The sequence below is a fragment of the Gracilinanus agilis genome, chromosome 2 (assembly GCF_016433145.1).
Source record: "Gracilinanus agilis isolate LMUSP501 chromosome 2, AgileGrace, whole genome shotgun sequence".
NCBI lineage: Eukaryota > Metazoa > Chordata > Mammalia > Didelphimorphia > Didelphidae > Gracilinanus > Gracilinanus agilis.
The window spans coordinates 284677389-284685614 of NC_058131.1; positions in this window are offsets into that span (position 1 = coordinate 284677389).

Genomic DNA, 8226 nt, shown 5'->3' on the forward strand with positions numbered 1-8226 from the left:
GAGGTAGAAGCAAGAGTTTTTAACAATTTTTCCTTGTGCAGGTCTGGATTCCTTCGGTGAGAGACCTCACCCCAATTGATAGTAACTATCCTGTACATTTCCCAAATCTTCATCTCTATAGGATAGAACATCACCACACAATAACCTGTGGGTCAATGAAAATAAGTTGTAGAGGGAGTAGCTGGGTGGTTCAGTGGATTGAGAGCCAGGCCTAGAGATGGGAGGTCCTGGGTTCAAATATGGCCTCAGGCACTTCCTAGCTGTGTGACCTTTAAGTACTTACTCTGTGTTAGGCACTGTACAAATATTATCTCATTTGATCTCCACGACAACCTCGGAGGTATGTATTATTATCATCCCCATTTCATAGTTGGAGGAAACTAAGACATAGAGAGGTTAAGTGACTTGCCCACAGTCAGACCACTAGAAAGCATCTGAGGCTAGATTCGAACTAGGTCTTCCTGACTCATCCCAAAACTCTAGTCACATCGCCACCTAGCAACCAAAAGGGATATACTGGTATAAAAAAACATTTCTAGATCATTTTAAAATGAAGAAGTGCCCGACTATCAACCTTATGAAAGAATGCTCCAATGAGAAAAGGAATGTTTAAAATTGCTTCTACATGTAATTGGGGAGGGGGATTACTGATAAGTGAAAGAAATAATAAAAATAATGAAATCCAAATCTTACAGAAACAAAAGAATGCTTCAAATCACTATTAGTGAGAAAAATTCCGATGAAAACAAATAAAGCTTCACCTCATATCCAACAGATTGGCAAAGATGACAAAATGAGAAAATGACAGTTACTCAAAAGTCTGTAGGAGGAAAAGCATACTAATTAAATGTTGGTGGAGCTGTGAATTGATCAAACTATTCTGGACAACAATTTGGAACTATAACCCCAAACCATTAAACTACTAAATATTCTCTTCGACTCAGTGATACCACTACTGGACAGAAAATGCTCAAATAAGTCAAAGACATTGGGAAAGGAGCCATGTCTATGCAAATATTTCTAATAGTGCTTTTTATTACAGTAAAGAACTAGAAATAAAACAGGTGCTCATCAAATGGGGGAATGATTGAACAAGTTATAATATGAGAATGGAATGGATTATTACTGTTCTGTGAGAAATGATCAATATTGGGAAGATTTTTATGAACTGCTGTAGAGAGAAATGAGCCAAAGCAAAAGAACAACTTATTTGATGACCACTATAATGGAAAAGAAAACTGCTTTCAAAGACTTCACAACTTGAATCAATATACTTATGAAAGATGATTTCCAAAGCAGGAGGCAGAAGTGTGCCTCTAGGATTTGGCAAAGAGGTTTTCAGAAATTGCTCCAGTGTCTACATGTTGTCAAAGGATCCGAGATTTAGAACTGGGAGAGACATAAGAGGCTCAAGAGTCCAACCTCCTCATTTTATAGAAAGTATCTGAGTTCAGATTTGAACCTGACTCCAAGGATAATGGCCTATTCGAACTACTCAATCAGTCAATCAACCAACATTCATTAAGTGTCTACTATGTGTCAGGCACTGAGCTAACTAAGTGCTAGGGATAGAAAAAGAGGCAAAAAAGACAGTTCCTGCCCCCTCAAGCAGCTTCCAAGCTAATGATGGAGACAAAGCAATAGGATAAATAGGAAATAATTAAGAGAAAGACGTCCTAAAATTAAGAAGGGTTGGGAAAACTTCCTTTAGAGGGTGGGATTTTAGATGGGACTTAAAGAAGCCAGGGAGGTCATTAGTTAGAGTGGAGCAGGAAGATTATTCCAGGCACAATGTGGGGGAAGTGGGTGAGGGCAACACCCAGAGAAAATACCGGGACCCAAGAAGTGGAGCATCTTGTTAATGGAACAGCTAGGAGGCCAGTGTCACTGGATTGAAAAATATATGGTAGGGAGTAAAGTGTAAGAATACTAGAAAAGTAGGAAGGAACTAGGTTATAAAGGGTTTTGAATGCCAAAGTATTTTGTATTTAATTCTAGAGGCAATAAATAGGAAGCTGCTGGAGTTTATTAAGTAGGGGAGTGGCATGATAGGACCTGTGCTTCAGGGAAAATCACTTTAGAGGCTGAATGGAGCATGGTTTGGAGGGGGAAGAGACTTGAGGCAGGCAGACCCACCAGCAGGCTCCTATTGCAATAATCGTGGTGTGAGGCTCTCACCTGCACCAGGACCATGTCAGAGGAGAGAAAGTTGGTATTGGACAGATGTTGCAAAGGTGAAACTGACAAGCCTTGGGGACAGCTTGAATTTGGGGGGAGGGGGTAGGAATTGGGGGGGGGCGGAAAGACAGTGAGGAATCCAGGATGATACCTTGGTTACAAGCCCCAGAGCCTGACAGGATGTCGTTATCCCCTACAGCAGGGGTTGGCAACCTTTTTGGCCATGAGAGCCATAAACACCACATTTTTTAAAATGTAATTTCGTGAGAGCCGTACAGTGCTCACAGTGCGCTCCTGTAACAGCGCCTGAAAAAAAATTGACTTTGTGGCTCCTGCAGAAAGAGCCATATCTGGCCCTCAAAAGAGCCAGACCCCTGCTCTACGGTAATAGGGAAAGTAGGAGGAGAGGAGGATTTAGGAAGAAGAGCAATAAGTTCTGTTTTGGATGTATTGAGTTAAAGATGTCTATTACACATTCAGTTAGAGATGTCTAAAAGGCAGTTGGAAATGGGAGCTCAGCAGAGAGTCTGGGGCAGGATAGATAGATTTGAGAATCACTGTATCATAGTTAATGATATCATATCATTATTATATCCTATACTAATATCATAATTAATGAGTAAATCATCATTACCAGTCATAGAAATAGTGATTAAATTCATGGGCTGATAAGAACATCAAGTAAAAATAGCGTAGAGAGGGAGGAAGAGAAAAAGGCCCAGGACGGAACCCTCGGAGACATCTACAGTTAGAAGGTATGACCTAGAAGAAGAGTCAGAAAAGGAGACTGAGGATGGATAAGATAGGTAGGAGGATAACTGCTTAACTTTACTTATTATAGTAATAGAAATATCAAACCCCTACCCCCCCCCCAAAAAAGGAGGAAGAAGAGAAGAAAAGAACATCAACAAGGTACTAAAATACACAAGAAAAAACTGAAGAAATGAATATAAAAAAGGTGATATATACTTTTCCTAAAAGTGCAGCACCCTCCTCTGACCAGTGAATTCTTGCCTAGGACCACAATTTCAGGAAATGTCCAGACCTTTCTCAGCACCCTTCCTGACTCTCTGGATTTTTTACCCTTTCTTAATCTATTTTTCCTTTCTATCTCCCTTTTCCGTGTTGTCTATGCTCATTAGAATGTAAACTCCTTAAGGACAGGGCCTGCTTTGTTGTTGGGTTTTTTTTTTTTTTTAATTTGTATTCCCAGTACTTGACATACTACCTAGCTGATTTTGTCGTTCAGTCATGTCTGAGTCTTCGTGACCCATTTTGGGGTTTTCCTGGCAAAGATATTGAGGTGGTTTGCCATTTAAGGATGAAGAAGTGAGGCAAATAGGCTTAAGTGACTTGCCAAGGGTCACACAGCTGGTAAATGTCTGAGGCTGGATTTGAACTCAGGAAGATGTCTTCCTGACTCCAGGGCCAATACTTATCCACTGTGTCACCTAACTAGCCACCCAGCCGGTAGGGAATACTTAATAAAGTGGTACCTCAGTACAGGAGCACTTTATGTCACGAGCATTTTGAGATATGAGCAGTCATGATAGGGATTTTTTGCTTTAAGCCACTAGTGGATATTTGAATCGTGAGCTTCTGCCACCCTCCACTAGATAGCCTGCCCAACGGACGTTTCAAAAGTTACATGAGGCTGTCTCGTTTAGTTCAGTGTTTATCTGGCCATGTGAGCATCTGTATTGAACTGCTTTTGCTTTCTTCTTTATTTTTGTCTTTATTAACAGTTTTTGGGGCAAATTTCTTAACTTTTAACTATGGGTCCTGATGATGGAGGAATTGAAGGAGTTCCAGCAGCAGCAGCATACAGACATTTTGCAGAAAATTAGTAGGGAGGAGCCCAAGGTGGATGAGGTAATCAGTACAATCAAGATTAAGGAAATATTGAGGATTTGGGGGAAAATTAAAGAGTTTATTGAAAAGACACACCCAGAAATAGTTGCAATAGATTGTGTGTTAGAGCTGTGTAATGACACTTAATTCACACATTATCGTGGGTAGAGAGTAAGTTACGTTAAGCGATAGCACATGAGATGAAAACCTCTACCAGCATCTCCACCTGACCTTGAAGGTAAATAACATTGCATAAGCAAGTTTATTTCTTTATATTATTTCTTATTATCTATAAATATTTTTGTTATTTAAAACAAAAAATTCAAGTGGTTTTTGGGGGCTGGAACAGATTAACTATATTTCCATTAACTTAAATGAGGAAATTCTAGTTGACACACGAGCAAATTGAGTTATGAGCTTGGCCATGAAATGAATTAAACTCGTGTATCAGGGTACCACTGTAAATGTTTTCTCTACCTATCTGTCCATCTGCCTGTGTTATCTGTCCAGCACAGTGCCTGGAACATAGCAGTCACTTAATAAATGTTCATTGATTGATTGACTAATAAACTATGTAAGGGCAGGGTCAGAACTGAGCCTTTATCTCTGATGCCTAGATTAGGTAGAAGCACTTTTTTTGGATTGAATCAAAAAGAGCCAGTTGTGAACAAAGTCTGTGTATCTCCTTGAATCAATTAAAGTCATTATATGAGACTGGACCTAGTACATGGCCCTAATGCGTAGTTTGGCTTTAATAAATGTTTGCTGTTTATGATGATTATAATTCAATTGTATTCAATTAAAACCTTTAATAAATGTCTACTATGCATAAAGGACCTTGCTAGGTACTAAGGAAAACAGGAAAGTAAAATAACATCGTTTCTGCCTTCAGAGAACTTATAATCAAGTAAAAGAAATAATATTAGCACTGTTTACCCTCCATACACAGACTTAAGGGTCTCAGATGTGGGTCAGTGTCTACTCAAAAGCATAAATAATATTATATAGTGCTTACTATGTGCCAGGCGCTGTGCTAAGTCTTTCACTATTGTTATCTCATTTGATCCTCACAACAATCCTGGGAAGTAGGTATCTTCATTTTACAGACAAAGAAACAGGCATAGAGGTTAAGAGACTCACCCAGTCACACGGCTTATAAGTATGTCTGACGCTGGATTTGAACTCAAATCTTCTTGATTTGAGGCCAGATAGGTGTTCCTAGCTGCCCCATTTATCATTTTAAAGTTTGCAAAGCACTTTACATATGTTAACTCAAGCACCTACATACGGTTTTAGGTCAATCAAAGGACACTCTGGTGAAATGGCTGACTTTGAACCACACAGGAAAATAATGACAAGGAAAAAAATCCTCCCATATGAGCAGGGGAGAAGTCACACATGAAAAACATATGAAGTCATAGACCACATAGATAACTGAGGCAAACTAAGCTTCCTATACTTTGCAGGTGCCAGTCAGTCAGAGAAGTCCTCAGGAATTTAAAAATCTATCTCTTTGGATTCCCTCAATCCACCTCTTCCTGGAAGTGGAAAGTCCACAGGTATTTGCACATTTTTCAAACTTTTCCACTGTATTCATCAGTTGTGTTCTATATTTTTTTCCACTTTTTTTCTGGTCTTTAAAAACACATTATTTGTTATTTGCAATGACTCTGGGAAGGGAGGGGGAGAGATACTGAGAATAACTATGACGGTGTAAAAACATTAATAAAAACTCATTTAAAAATAAAATATAGATAATATATATATAGATATAGATATAGATATAGATATATAAAATCTAGATCAAATGGTTTACCATCTCTGGGGAGGGAAGGGAGGGAAAGAGACAATTTAGATCTTATAACTTCAGAAAACCTGTGTGGAAAGTTATTACATGTAATTGGTAAAATATCTTTTAAATAAATAAACAAAATCCCTCTTTTGGGGTGAGATATAGTGGAAGAGAGGTAGACTTAATCTCAATACTTATTTGACTTATTTATTTATTTTTTAACCCTTAACTTCTGTGTATTGGCTCATAGGTGGAAGAGTGGTAAGTAAGGGTGGGCAATGGGGGTCAAGTGACTTGCCCAGGGTCACACAGCTGGGAAGTGTCTGAGGCTGGATTTGAACCCAGGACCTCCTGTCTCTAGGCCTGACTCTCAATCCACTGAGCTACCCAGCTGCCCCTCACTTATTTGACTTAAAATGAAGAAAGGTTCTCTTTTTCTAGTCCTATAATGCCCAGGGTGATCTATGGAAATCACAGGGCCTAGGTATACTCAAAACATCCAAAAAAGTCTTGCCAGTGGACTTGCATTACACAAAATCATGACTCTTCCTGAAGCAGATTCTCTAGTTACTTTCAGGTTGGAAATGGTTTGTCCTAGAGGCAGCTAGGTAGCACAGGGGATTGAGATCCAGAGAGGCAGACCTGGCAGAACCTTGGTTTTAAAGGTGGCCTCAAACATGTCCTAGCTGTGTGACTCTGGGAAAGTCACATAACCAAGTCTTCTGTCTTAAAAGTGATACTAAGATAGACTGCAAGGGAAAAAAGGAAGAAAGAAATAAAAGAAGGAAGGATGAAAGAAATGAAGGAAGGAAGGAAAGTAGGAAGGAAAGAAGGAAGGAAGGAAAGTAGGAAGGAAGGAAGGAAGGAAGGAAGGAAGGAAGGAAGGAAGGAAGGAAGGAAGGAAGGAAGGAAGGAAGGAAGGAAGGAAGGAAGGAAGGAAGGAAGGAAGGAAGGAAGGAGGAAATTGTATTGGCCTGGATTGCTGATGCACTCTAAGAGTTGATAAGGACTGGGCTTATTGACCAGTTGCCTGTTATTCTAAATTCATGTGACAATTTCTATGGCACTTACAGGTTTACAAAGCACTTTCCTCACAACTTTGGGATGTAAGTACTTCAAATAGTACTCTATAGATCATGGCACTGAGGCTCATCTTTACCTAGCCAATGACTATCAGCACAGTTTGTGATTGTGGTAATACTTATGATGTATTATCACCAATGTTTAGCCTTTTACATTTTCCCGAGTGCTCTCTCATCTGTTAGGTTACTTAATCCTCCTAACAAAACTGTAAACTAGGCAATACTAGGGTTTCAGAGGACCTAACTTGGTTTCTTCCTCTGTAAAAATTCATGGATTCATAGGATTTAGACTAGGAGAAAGTCTAGCTCCTTTGTTTTATGGATGAAATTGTGATCTCCTGCAGAACTTCATTTCATAAGTGAGTAGCTTGAGCTGGTTTACCTTCCCAGGGCTCTTTTTACTATGTTATATTCATTCATTCATTCATTCAACCAGCATTTATTAATCAATTACTGTTTGAGAAAACAAGGCCTAGTGCTAGGCCTGGAAGAGACAAAGAGGAGAATCCCTGCCCTCAAAGAAAAAAAAGGTCCTCACAGAATACATGACCAAGAGATAGAAAGTAATTTCAAGGGACACTAAAAACTGGTTGGGTCCAGGGAATCTGGCAGGCCTCTGGTATGAAGCTAGAGATCCTTAAAGGTAGAAGTGAGGGAGGAATCCATTCCAGGCTTCTGAAACAGCCTGTTTCTGCAAAGAAAGGCACAGAGACAGGAGAGATGGGATGCCATCTTCGAGGTCAACAAGTTAGTAAATACACCCATTTGACTAGAAGGTACAGTGCCAAAGGAATAGTGATGTTCCAATACTGAGGATTAAGGAGGCATGATTTCCCCCTTGGGTAATTGGTGTGTGTGTGTGTGTGTGTGTGTGTGTGTGTGTGTGTGTGTGTGTAAGGTGTGTATGACTGAGGGACAGATCCAGAGAAACAGAGACTGTGTTGACAGAAAGAAATAGAGGGAGAAACAGAGACAAATTGGGTGAGGACAGTCAGAGTAAAAACAGAATTAGACAAAGAGAGAAGTTATGGGGAGAGCTGCCCTGATTTATGAGGATTTTCCTATCTAAAGAATTACAAGCCCCCCAATAAAGTTAAAAAGGTTTATTAGGGAGATTGATAGCCAGTAGGCAGGTCCCCAATGGGAGTCTGCCTGCCTAAAGAAACAAAATGTGGGTTTTTCATTGGTTTTACAGGAGGGCTGAGTACTTGATAAACAAGGGGGCAGGAGACATGTGACTTACAGGTGACTCTGGGGAGGGCAGGACTGGAGGTGGTGACTTCTCGGACTTTGGGAAGGGCTAGAGGTTGATATGTGTCCTCA